The following is a 14,295-nucleotide window of genomic DNA, read 5'->3' as shown; positions in this document are numbered from 1 at the left end:
AGTAGTCAGTGTCAGTTCAAGTTAGCCCAAAATGGTCCCACACACACAGAGACAAACAAAAAAACGGATTATAAGGCGCATATCCCTCACGAGTAGCCACTATCAATGAGGTTATCCCAACCTGGTCCCGCAGACACACAAACAAACCGGATTATAAGACGCATATCCCTCACGAGTTGCCACTATCAATAAAGTCATCCCAACCTGGTCCCACACACACACAGACAAACCGGATTATAAGGCGCACATCCCTCACGAGTTGCCACTATCAATAAAGTCATCCCAACCTGGTCCCACACACACTCAGATAAACCGGATTATAAGACGCATATCCCTCACGAGTTGCCACTATCAATAAAGTCATCCCAAAGTGGTTCCCCACACACACACAGACAAACCGGATTATAAGACGCATATCCCTCACGAGTTGCCACTATAAATAAAGTCATCCCAACCTGGTTCTACACACACACACAGACAAACCGGATTATAAGACGCATATCCCTCACGAGTTGCCACTATAAATAAAGTCATTCCAAAGTGGTTCCCCACACGCACAGACAAACCGGATTATAAGACGCATATCCCTCACGAGTTTCCACTATCAATAAAGTCATCCCAGCCTGGTCCCACACACACACAGACAAACCGGATTATAAGACGCATATCCCTCACGAGTTTCCACTATCAATAAAGTCATCCCAACCTGGTCCCACACACACGCAAACAAACCGGATTATAAGACGCATATCCCTCACGAGTTTCCACTATCAATAAAGTCATCCCAACCTGGTCCCACACACACGCAAACAAACCGGATTATAAGACGCATATCCCTCACGAGTTTCCACTATCAATAAAGTCATCCCAAAGTGGTTCCCCACACACACAGACAAAACAAAAATCGGATTTTAAGACGCACTCCCCGACTCTTGCCTGAAAATGCAGAGGCAATGTGCGTCTTATAATCCGGAGAAGACTATACACAGCAACAAGGTTTTTTTTTGTATTGTCCAGCTTACCAGACCGTGGCAATTACTGTGTGAGTGATGTTGACCGATACAAAAAATAAATATATACACACACACAGTGAAGAACATGTTTGTGATATTAGGATTTGGGTGTGAAGTGGGCTTCATCCAGCAGTGGATATCAATCACAGTTCACGATTATGGTCATCAAGATTATTCACGGGATTGTTGTAAACGCAAACTGTAAATTTCGATTAAAAGCTTTCGTATACTGCAGGGATTCATCTTATTGGTTCTTTCGGTAAAGTCACGTAGAAGGGAAATAATAAAATAAAATATAAATAAAACATAATAAAATATAAAATTCTCAATTTTATTTTATTATGTTGTTTTTATTTCCCTTCTACGTGACTTTACCGAAAGAACCAATAACATACTGTAAATGTTGTGGGTTTACTCTCCAACACGCCTGTTGTGCTGGACTAGTCACGGTGTTGTATGTTTTATTTACGTGAACAAACCTTACGAATTGGCCGTGTCGGGTGGTGGCGGGTTTAACGACACATTAATCTATTTACGCTATCTAATCCCCCCAAAAAACCTCTACCATGGACTGTCATCCCATTTTATATGCTTACAATATAGAAGATCGCTGCGTTTGATCTTCCACGAGGTTCATGGTCCACCCTAAAACCGCATTCGCTGCACAAACCATGGCAGCAGCAGTAGCAGTAGATGCGGAGGCCTGATGATACAAAAATGTAAAATTCAAATTCTCCAGTAGTAGTGTGGCGATTGTGGTCATCCAGAACTAGAACGTAACAACGTGTAACGACGAAATGCCCCTATCCACAAATACGAAGGAAGACATCACAGCGATGATGATGATGATGCCGCTAACTCCGCTAACTGCTCCTGACGGCGGTTGCCTGCTGGCTTCACCACCTGAATGTGACATTGTAGCTGCTGCTCTGCGTCTACATCAGCCATTAACACCTTTATCATCAGGAGTAGCATCATCATCACCATCACCACTATCAATAGCACTAACATCATCACCATCAATACCATCAAAATTGGTTTTCTGTATCGACACAAGCACTGCTTCCCCCCAATGTTCCGTTTGGAATTGATAAAAGCTACCATACTGCCTCTACTTGACTACTGTGACATCGTGTATAAATCAGCCCCAAGTACTGTACTGAAGAAGCTTGATTCCATCTATCACTCGGCCTTAAGATTTGCATTGAACTGCCCACTGTGATCTCTACATTGGGTCAAACTTAACATATCTTAATGTTCAACGGCTTGTGCACCAGATATTATTTATTCACGATGTAATTACAAAAAAATCCGCTGACTACCTACTGGATCTCCTCTCTGTTTCAAAGAACAAATTTGACCTCAGGTCTTCGCTCATTTACCAGCTTCACATTCCTTATTGCCGTACAAAAACCGGAGCAAGGGCCTTTGCTATTGATGCCCCCAGGGTCTGGAATGCTATTGCCAATAAACTGCAACTTGAATCGCTACCTATGAGATCTTCTCTCAAAACTGCTCTAGAGGAGTTGTACACCCCTAGCTGCCACTGCTATTCAGTGGCCTAAAATATGGCTCTAGGGTTTGGTGTTATAAATTATTTATGTAGTTTATTGTAAAAAAAATCGGTCACAGTCCCTATGATCACTGTTACATTGCATTTATGGCTTTTATTTTGGTGATTTCGAAAACGTTTTTGTGGGTTGGCCATGTTTTTGTTTATTGTAGTACGGAGTTAGACTGACGCCTTAATCTTAGTTGTCTTGTGGTGGTTGTTGTTTGACTTGCATCCCACTGGGATTTTTGCACACAGCGTTGGTGTACGGTGCTATTTCAGGAATATTTTGATGTTTTTTTTCCTGGATTTTCTGTTTGCACAGTCACACAAAGTCTCTTTAAGATGTTTTTCTTGTTCGTGTTTTTGTTTTGTGTTTGTTGCGGTTGCACCCGATTCAAGAGCCGAATGGCTCACAGGGCTATACCAAATAAATGGAACTATGGAACTATAATCACCACCATAATTTTCATCATCACCACGACCACCACCACCACCACTATCTTAGTCATCGTCATCACCATCAACATCACCATCATCATCATTATGTGCTGGCTTCACCACCTGAACGTGACATTGTAGCTGCTGCTCTGCGTCTACATCGGCAGCCACGCGGCAACACGAAGTAGAACATACGCGGTTTTTTGTTTTATTGTAGACGAGAGTTGCCTCCAATAAGATTTCGTGTAACGACGAAGAACAATCCGGGCAACCACGTCTGATAACAAAAAAAAACAAAGCGGAGTTCTTTCAAGGAGGTGGTCTCCAGGCGGATCAATGTGAGGGTCTCCTACTGATTTACTGAACTGGGCTGTGGGGGCGAACGTGAAGCCGTGGAAGGTGAAGGATGCTTAACCTGCCCCCCCTCCCCCCTGTCTGCCTCCTATCTCCAGGCCAGCTCACACGCCGTGGCACGGACGTGTTTGCACAGAGACCGCCACCGCTTCCTCCATCAGCCCCCGCGACCTCCCCCATCTTCGCACCTGTGTCGCCTCAGCTTATCGGAGGTCAACATGGCATCTTGTAGAGGTCAGTGCGCGTACGCGTGTCTGTCTGTCTGTTTGTCTGTATGCACGTTGAACTTCTTTCGCACCGTAGATAGCCGACCGTGTTCATCTGGAGGTGCGGCGGGGGGGGGGGGGGACAAGAACACTAAACACAACAAGAAGCAGTTCTAAAGAAATGAGTTTGTTAATCTGGATGATGAGGTCCAGTGGCTTCCTAATATTCGGAAAGGAAGAGCGTTCCAGACGGCCACCAAAGCGCGCCTGAAAGCGCCGCGCGATGCGTTGACCACCGCCCTTGTTCGATGATTAGCAGCCAGAAGCCGTTGCCGCTGCGAGGATGACCACCGGAGTTTGCGTGATGTTTCATGCTCCTGGACGAGATCAGCAAGGTTATATGTGTATGTTGAACTTCTTTCGCACCGTACGTAGCCAACCGTGCTCATCGGAGGAGCGGGAGAAGGACAACAAAATAAACACGACAAAAAGCAGTTCTAAAGAAATTCGTTTTCCAATCCAGATGATTTAAAGGTTGCATAGCTCCAGTGGCTTCATAACATCGGAAAGAAGAGCGTTCCAGACGGCCACAGAAGCGCATCCAAAAGCGCCCCGCGATGCGGTGACTACTGACCGTCTTTTTGTCCGATGGCTCGCAGCGAGGGTGACTACCGGAGTTCGCGTGCTGGTGGTTGATGCTCCTCGGACGAGGCCAGCGAGGGTATTTGTGGTTCATTTGTGGCAAGCGCTTTGTGCGTGCAACGAGCGCGACCCTCATTAGAATCACCACGTGTTCGTTCGGAAAATCGGAAGCCAATGCAGCTCGGCGCAGCACTGGACGGACACGGTCGCATCTCGCAGTGCCCGTCACGACAGGCGCCGGAGAATGTTGTTAACACTGCAGCTTGGTAATGTGTTTTTTTTGTATTGTTATCACCAGCAAACAGCATCGTTATCACGACATCCAGCCCTACCTACGGGTTGAACCCTGAAATCAAAGCTGTCCGCGTGGCTATTATGTTGACATGGCCATTTTCAGGGCTTGAACATAGGTCGTAGGAACGTATACTGGCTCAGTGGTGTCTTTGACACGGCCAGTATGAACCTTCTCAAACGGACACCCTGCCCAGGATTCTAACCCATGGACTCAGAACGTACTGACCCGATGTCTCTGACACCAAATCACCTTTAAGGTTAAGAGGTAAAGGTGCATCCCTGCAATTGTTTGCTAACGCCACTGCCGGCGGTAGCATCGGAATGTATTTGGCCTACTCTTCCACAGTGGCCATACGTATTGGGCGTTCTCACGCATTACACACACTTTACTCCACCACTCGTGTGCTGTCGGTCTACTAACTGTGGTCGTACCCATGGACACTGCTGGGTGGACAGAGGCAGTGTTGGGATTTATAAACGTCGCAACAACAACAACAACAACCACCGTTCACCACTAAGTGGCGGTGACGTCGCCACGGTGCTTGTACCACTCTAGGTGCACTTTAAGAACGTCGCAGACACACAGACATACACACCAGCGGATGTGCAAGCGGGGAGCGGTGGTGCAGCGGTTAGCGCGCTGCGCTCCGAACCCGGTCAACATCGGTGACGAATATCTGAAGATGCGGTCCAGGTTAACTCTGGTGTGTTATACTCTTTGGTTCTTTCGGTAAAGTTAGGTAGGTTACGAATATAAAATAAAGTTAATCAAATCACGACGTGTCGGAGGCAACACAAGCTTCCGTCATCAGGTGTAACTAGCACGGCAAAATTACTGATTTGTTTTATTTTTACCTACGTGACTTTACCGAAAGAACCAAAGAGTATGGATCCTTGCAGTCACGCAAACTTCAAATCTGGTGTGTTACCCATTTATGCTGCTCGTGTGGACAGAAACTCGCATCCCGTTGATTCGGCTGCCGAGCCGGGAGAGCGAATCGAAAACCGGCGACCTTTGGATGACAAGTGGAGGGTGCTGACCGTTAGCTTCGAATCACTCTCACCAGGCAGTATACAAGATATGTGTGTATCTATATATATTGAAATTAACAAAAAGCAAAGATCAGTAAACATGGGACGTTGGAAAAAAACGATGGCCCAACGTTGGTCTCTCGATTCCAACCACATGCCAACGTCGCGCCAACGTCGCGCCAATGTCGCGCCAACGTTGGGTCAACGTTGCATGTTCAAAGGGGCCGACGTTGGCCAACGTTGAGCCAACGTTGGGTCAACGTTGGGTCAACGTTGCAGGTTTAAAGGAGCCGAACCCCCCGCACGCTCGCACGCACACACACGCACGCACACACACGCGCGCGCGTGCGTGCGCGCGCGTGCGGTAATCTCGCAAGCCCCAACACCGCTTTGTGAGCAGGAAACGTGGTAGCGGACAACTGATGGAACACACGTCCTCGGAAAAGTGATGTCCTGCGCAGATTAGGGGCGGCTATAGCACAAAACGTGCCACATCTTCAAACGCGGGCCCGATGCAGAGACAAATACAACGGTGGCCCGTGTAGCCTCAACGGACTGTTGGGGCAAGTGCTGTTAGCGAGCAGGGCCCATGAAGGCCGGCACTGCGCACGAGGGGGTCAGCGGCCGGCACCGCCTCCGACCGCCTTTGTCTCCGCAGTTCTGATGTGCACACACCGCGCCAGGTACGCATTTGAGGCTGAGTCGACCTAGGGGAGCCCCAGTGCCGATTCAGATAATCGCCACTGGTGTTTGGCCGTGAGCGGGAATCGAACTCGGGTAGCCGGCTTCGTAGCGCAGCGTAGCGCTAACCACAGCGCTACCGCTCCCCGCAGAGAGGGCCTTAACACAGCACATACGCACGGAGAGGTCATGCTCGATGCATTTGCCATCATCAATATACATTGAGCAAGAGGTATGAATTGTGTCTGTCTATGTGTATTCGCACGTGCCCAGCCATCGCGTGTCCAGCCACCGTATGCCCAAGCAGCTTCTGTTTGGCCGGGCAGAGGGGCGCTAAACGGGCGCGGCACGGGCTGGAGAAGAGATGGAGCTGATGCGATACAGGAGGATGTGGAGCTGAGCGAACATGCCGATTACTGATACCAGCGGTGTCAAGATCGGCCCATGTGAAGGAGGCTCCTGATGGATACTACTGGGCCGTTGGAGGCAGTCGCCCTCCAACAACAACAACGGAGGGTGGAAAAATGAAGCTCACAACAACGAGCGGAGCCCCGGGCGAATAAAACGCAAGCTGAGACGTTCAAGGGCCTAGGCAGTGCATCTGCCGGTCATCTCAGTCAGTGAACCCATGGACACCTGGGTCTGTCCCTTGAACTCCTGACAGCAGCCAGCCTTCCACACTTCACGTGGCCTCAGAGTGCACCTAGCCTGGCACAAGCGCTGTGACGACGTCGCCACCACTTCGTGGAGTATAGGGGTTGTTGTTGTTGTTGCTGTGTATATGCGTGTGACTGCGCTACGAACCCGGCGACCCGAGTTCGATTTCCATCGATCACGACCAGTGGCGAATATTTTAACCGGTCCTTCGCCTCCTAGGTCGACTCAGCCTTAAATGAGGACCTTGTGTGGTGTGTAAACATCAACGCTGCTGGCCACCCACCCCAACGTGTGCCGTGCCAGCCTTCATATTTGCTCGCTAACAGCACTTGCCCTCACAGTCTGTTTAGGCTATAGGGGGGGTCTTTATATTTGTAATACGTATGTATATGCAGGTGTGCATGCACACGCACATGTATGTGCGTGTGCATTTAAATTCCCTATATATCCACAATGAGATTCATCCCACTTATTTAACCAGGTGAGGGGACATCGATATATTTCCCTTTGCAAGGTCAGGGTCAGGTGGTTTATTGAATTAACTCTCACTGCGGCCTTTGTGTCTCTTGTGTGTGTCTGCGTGGATGTGTGCGACATGCGGGGGAGCGGTGGCGCAGCGGTTAGCGTGCTACGAATCGAGTCCCAGTTACGGCGACCACCAGTGGTCAATTTCAGGGTGTTTGACAAAGTAGGACCCGATTTGAAATCGCTATATCTCTGCAACCACGAACCGCCCATGAATGAAACTCTTACCACTTGAAAGGGCGGGGCATAGAGTTTAAAATGATTACCGCTCGATGCCTCTCCCAGCGCACAAACAGCCCCCTAGCCTGAGTCATTCGCAAGACGGTGACCCCGCAACACAAGGGGCGTTTTGCGTTCCGCAGTTCAGCAAGACTAAGTCCGTAAATAACGCGCAGCGTGCGTTTCATCACACCCTGCGACTTTTTCTTGTGGGGATACGTCAAAGACCCGTGGTGTTTTTGTGACACCATTAGCGACTAATCTGGATGACCTCAAAAACAGAATCACGGCAGTGGTGACTTCAGTGGAAGGAGACACTTTGAGAGGCGTTTGGGACGAATTCAACTATCGTCTCGATGTTGTCCGTACAGCAGGTGGTGGGCACATAGAGCCATTTATAAAATGTTTAGTAAAACTTGATAACTCTCGATTTAAAGCTTTCGTGACTGCAAGGATTCAACGTCTTTGGTTCTTTCGGTAAAGTCACGTAGAATGAGAATAAAATAATAAAATAACACAATGAAATTCTCACGACGTTTCGGCCACAACGCAAGCAGCCGTCTTCAAGTGAAAGGAACAGACCTGTCGGGACGACAGAGCTTCAGGTTGATGGACAGGCACACCGTGGTCGTCCCGACAGGTCTGTTCCTTTCACCTGAAGACGGCCGCTTGCGTTGTGGCCGAAACGTCGTGAGAATTTTATTGTGTTATTTTATTATTTTATTATCATTCTACGTGGTGACTTTACCGAAAGAACCAAAGAAGACTTGATAACTCATTAAACCGTTTGTAACTTTTTGTTGTAATTGTAACATGTTGCCATCGTGAAATATACTGCTTTGAAATTGGGTCTATCTATTTAGAACAACCTGGAAATCAGAACCTGTCCTGGGCCTCCCCTTATGTCAACTGCGCCTCAAATGAGTTACCGAGTGCGATGCGTAAACATCCATTCCGTTGTGTGCCTTGCCGGCCTTAATGTGCTCGCTAACAGCACTTGCCCCAACAGTCTTTTGAGGTTATACTGAGGGGGGGGGGTCTTTATCTTTGTATGGGTGGTGTATGTCTATCAAGGAACATGGTGTCCACGTGTCCGTGTGACTGTATCTCATATCTGTATACCACGGTGTGCCTGTCCATCAACCTGATTGGCTGTCTCCCTGCTTGTCCATATGTATACCAGTCACCCAGGCAACCTGCCTATTTCTTTTCATACCCCTTCATCGGCTCGCCTCTCTCGCCCTACCTACCTGTGTACCAGTATATCTATCGACCAGTCTCCTTGGCTTGTCGATCTACCAAGCACCTTGTCTGGCTGTCCTCCTGTCTCCCCGCCCACCCGCATGTCTCTCTGCCAGTGCGCCTACTAGTCTGCCTCTCCGTCTGTGTACTTATGCAGCGTCGTTTAGCTTTGCACCCATGTCTCCGATCAGCACGGTTGGCTACGGACGGTGCGAAAGAAGTTCAACAGCCAGGTACATGCGTACGGAGAGGGTCCTTGCCCATCACAGCTGGCAGTTCACCAGAATTAATTCAAGCAATTAAATGGGCACAGGGTTTGCTTGAACCGAATCAATGCTGCTGAAATTAGTCCACTCACAGAGGGCCCTTGGACCGATGGTTTGTGTAAGAAATAGAATTTGATTTCACGTTGAGAGGCATATACACGTTGAGAGGCATATGATGAAGGAGACATTGTCTGCTTATTTAATTTGTCTGTCATCTTGTCAGCCTATGTTTGAGCGTATCAACCCCCCCTCTTCCCCGTGAACTACAGCCACGACTCGACAAAACTCCCCCCCCTCCCGTGCCTATATAAAGCCACAACAGCAGATCATTTTCTCACCTAAAGACGGACGGTTGTGTTGCAACCGTGACTTTACCGAAAGAACCAGAGAGTAGTCACAATAGCTTCAAATCAAGACTGCTTACATAATTTCCTATATTCCTGCCTGCCTACCTGTCTCGTTGTCAACCTACCTGCCTACCTACCTGCCTACCTACCTGCCTACCTACCTGCCTACCTGCCTGCCTGCCTACCTACCTGCCTACCTGCCTACCTGCCTGCCTACCTGCCTACCTGCCTACCTGCCTGCCTACCTACCTACCTGCCTGCCTGGCTACCTGCCTACCTGTCTACCTACCTGCCTACCTGTATACCTACCTGCCTACCTACCTGCCTGCCTGCCTACCTGCCTACCTGCCTGCTTACCTGCCTGCCTACCTGCCTGCCTGCTTACCTGCCTACCTGCCTACCTGCCTGCCTACCTGCCTGCCTACTTACCTACTTACCTACCTGCCTACCTACCTGCCTACCTACTTACCTACTTACCTACCTGCCTACCTACCTACTTACCTACCTACCTGCCTACCTATCTACCTAGCTGCCTACCTGTCTGCCTGCCTACCTACTTATCTGCCTACCTACTTACCTAACTGCCTACCAGCCTACCTACTTACCTGCCTGCCTACCCAAGCAAAGAGACGAGTGTATACAGCAGGTCGTGAGTTCGATTCCGACGCTGACGCCTGCTGCTGTATATTTGGAGTCTGCGTGTCTCTCTCCCCGTGGTCGCGTGGATTGTTCTCCGGGTCCTCCGGGTGACCCTCCACATTTATAATCAACATCGCGCGTTTAGAGTATTCGGCTGCAATGAATTTCCACATGATCAGCCCACTTCGTTGAGCTATCATTTGTGGCCAGGTCGCGTCTGAAAAATAGCTACGTAGCTCAGTGGGGCCTTACCTGGTAAAATAAAAAAAAATTGCTTTAGCTTTGTCCTTCATCATTATCTCTGGCCAGCCACTGCACTTTCCACTGACCACCGCCTCACCCACCCCCACCCACCCCCCCACTCCTCCTTCCGTCACTCCGTCTCCTTCAGTGTCTCCTCCTCGTTCCTAATTCGGGTTCAAGGCTGTGTTCGCGTGCGCGCCGGATTTCATTGGGAAACACGTGATAGCGGAGCGCGCGCTGGGCGCTCAGACCCAGGGGGAGGGGGTGGGAAGAGAAGCTCAATGCACGGAAGTGACTCAGAGATTACGACCGCAGACACGCAATGTTTAAATAAATTACGCTGTGACAATGTGGCAGTCACTGCTACCGCGGCTGCGGCTACGGCTGCTATGTTTTTGGATGAATTGCCGCCGCCGCTGACCAAATCCCGCCCTCCTCCACCGCCCATATACACCGACCATGGGAACGTGGAATTTCCACCGCTGCCTTTTAGGACCACGCTAACCCCCATGCAGACTATGCGTCTAAACCGGGAGACGCTTTGTTTGATTGTGATTATGTCGAAGAAGAAAAAGTGGAAATTCCAATGCTCTATCGTGCTAATAATTTAACCAATAAATATCTCACTGAGTCTCAAGACACCTTATACAGGAGGGTCCTGCTACATTGGGATGTTGGGTCAATTCTATTTTAAACAATGTGGGAGTTGTGTGGCAAAACGCCGCGCCCGGCCGCCTTTGTTTCGCCAGTGCTGGTTTTCACGCACTACAGAAAGAATACCTATTGATCTGAAGCGACCTGGATAAGAGAAACTGATTCAAATATCACTCGGTGGGCTTCGTACGGTGCGAAAGAAGTCCAACAGACAGTAAATACATACTCGCCATTGATGTTAACCGTGGCCGAAAATCTGACCTCGGTCGTCGGCTTCGTAGCGAAGTGTGAGTCTCACGTGTCTGTGTAAATGTGTGGGTTCTGTGAATCTGTCCGTTTGTACGAGTCTGTACGTACGCGCGCGAGTCTGCGGGGAGCGGTGGTGCAGCGGTTAGCTCGCTGCGTTACGAAGCCGGAGATCCGAGTCCGATTCCCGCGCACGGCCAACACCGGTGATGATTATCCGGACCGGTTCTGGGTCTCCGACAGGTCGACCCAGCCTCAAATGAGTACCTGGTGCGGTGTGTCAAAATCACCGCCACTGGGGAGACAAAGGCGGTCGGGCGTGGTGCTGGCCAACCACCCCTTCGTATACCGTACCGGCCTTCATAGGTGCTCGCTAACAGCACTTGCCCCTACAGTCTGTTAGGAGCAAGTGCTGTTAGCGAGCAGCAGCGCCTATGAAGGAGATAAAGACAAAGCTCCCCCGTATAGCCTTTAACAGACTGTTGGGGCAAGTGCTGTTAGCGAGCACCTATGAAGGCCGGCACGGCACACGAGGGAGCGGAGTGGTCATCACCAGGCCCGGCCGCCTTTGTCTCCCAAGTAGTGATGTTTACATACTCAGGACTGGTTCAGATAATCGTCACCGGTGTTGGCCGTGAGCGGGAATCGAACTCGGGACGCCGGGCTCATAGCGCAGCGCGCTACCCACTACACTACCGCTCCCCATAGTGTAATCCGCACACTCACACAAACCCATCCGCACACACACACTCACACAAACCGATCCACACACACACACTCACACAAACCCATCCACACACTCACACAAACCCATCCGCACACACACACACAAACCCAGCCGCACACACACACAAACCCAGCCACACACACAAACACAGCCACACACACACACAAACCCAGCCGCACACACAAACCCAGCCGCACACAATCACATAAACCCATCCGCACACACACTCACACAAACCCAGCCACACACACACACAAACCTAGCCGCACACACAAACCCAGCCGCACACACACACACACACCTGTTGAGTGACCAACCCCCGGGAGGGAGGCACGTGCCTGCTTGACATCCATCACGACGCTGTTTTCCCAAACAGCGTTGTGATATGAGCTCGATAGATGAAGATAGGGAGGGGGGAAAGAAAGATTTGTACATTCGGCTGCCTTACTTCTTTTGAAAATCCGCCAGCTGTCAAGAGTACCCGATAAGGAGTGTTTTTGCCGGAGTGTTTTTTTTCTTTCTGGAGGGGGACCGGCGGTGGGTTGGTTGGCACAGAGGGCAAATCACGCTGAGCCGGAACCGCTCAGAGCTTTGGTGGTTCCATTCCTGGATATAGCGGCCCAACGCCTCGTGATTGCTCTGCGGTGGCTAGGAGATGTTATCTACCTCGCCTGGTATGCAGGAGGTCGTGGGTTGGATACCGACCCTGACGCCTGCTGTGTATTCGGAGTTTGCGCGTTCTCCCCGTGGTCACGTGGATTTATCTCCTTGTCTTCCGCTTTTCCCCTCCACGTTTTAGAGCATTTCGCTGCTGTGAATGTCCACGTGATGAGCCGCTCCGTTGAGCCAGAATCTGTGTGCAGGTCGCTTCTGAAAAAAGGGCTGTAGCTCTGTGGACCTTACCTGGTCAAATCAAACGTTGTTTAATAGTTACGTTTATAGATTGGGGCCGAGTTCTCAAGGGTACAGTGTAGCTCCAGGGGGTCGGAAACATGCGGTTCTAGAGCCGCATGCGACTCATTAAGGACTGCAATAATGGCTCTTTAAATGTTGACGGGGGAAGGGGGTTACCGAATTCGTAAAATAGCTCCTCTTGTTATCTTGGTTGCTGAGCCCTGACCATGATAGTCCAGTTCACCATGGAAGTCCAGTTTACCATGGAAGTCCAGTTCACCATGGAAGTCCTGTTTACCATGGAAGTCCAGTTCACCATGGAAGTCCAGTTTACGTGGGAGTCCAGTTCACCATGGAAGTCCAGTTTACGTGGAAGTCCAGTTTACCATGGTAGTCCAGTTCACCATGGTAGTCCAGTTTACGATGGAAGTCCAGTTTACCATGGTAGTCCAGTTCATCATGGAAGTCCAGTTTACCATGGTAGTCCAGTTCACCATGGAAGTCCAGTTTACGTGGAAGTCCAGTTTACGATGGGAGTTCAGTTCATCATGGAAGTCCAGTTTACGATGGAAGTCCAGTTCACCATGGAAGTCCAGTTTACCATGGAAGTCAAGTTAACGATGGAAGTCCAGTTCACCATGGTAGTCCAGTTTACGATGGAAGTCCAGTTCACCATGGAAGTCCAGTTTACGTGGGAGTCCAGTTTACCATGGAAGTCCAGTTAACGATGGAAGTCCAGTTTACCATGGAAGCCCAGTTCACCATGGTAGTCCAGTTTACGATGGAAGTCCAGTTTACCATGGAAGTCCAGTTCACCATGGTAGTCCAGTTCACCATGGAAGTCCAGTTCACCATGGTAGTCCAGTTTACCATGGTAGTCCAGTTCACCATGGTAGTCCAGTTTACGTGGGAGTCCAGTTTACCATGGTAGTCCAGTTCACCATGGTAGTCTAGTTTACGTGGGAGTCCAGTTTACCATGGAAGTCCAGTTCACCATGGTAGTCCAGTTCACCATGGAAGTCCAGTTCACCATGGTAGTCCAGTTTACCATGGTAGTCCAGTTCACCATGGTAGTCCAGTTTACGTGGGAGTCCAGTTCACCATGGTAGTCCAGTTCACCATGGTAGTCCAGTTCACCATGGAAGTCCAGTTTACGATGGAAGTCCAGTTTACCATGGAAGTCCAGTTCACCATGGTAGTCCAGTTCACGTGGGAGTCCAGTTTACCATGGAAGTCCAGTTCACCATGGTAGTCCAGTTCACGTGGGAGTCCAGTTTACCATGGAAGTCCAATTTACCATGGAAGTCCAGTTCACCATGGAAGTCCAGTTCACCATGGTAGTCCAGTTCACGTGGGAGTCCAGTTCACCATGGAAGTCCAGTTTACCATGGAAGTCCAGTTTACGATGGAAGTCCAGTTCA

Source organism: Petromyzon marinus, chromosome 43 (genome assembly GCF_048934315.1).
Source record: "Petromyzon marinus isolate PM22_M1 ecotype Great Lakes invasive population chromosome 43, UKy_Petmar_22M1.pri1.0, whole genome shotgun sequence".
In the NCBI taxonomy this organism is placed as follows: Eukaryota; Metazoa; Chordata; class Hyperoartia; order Petromyzontiformes; family Petromyzontidae; genus Petromyzon; species Petromyzon marinus.
This window is presented reverse-complemented; position numbering follows the sequence as displayed.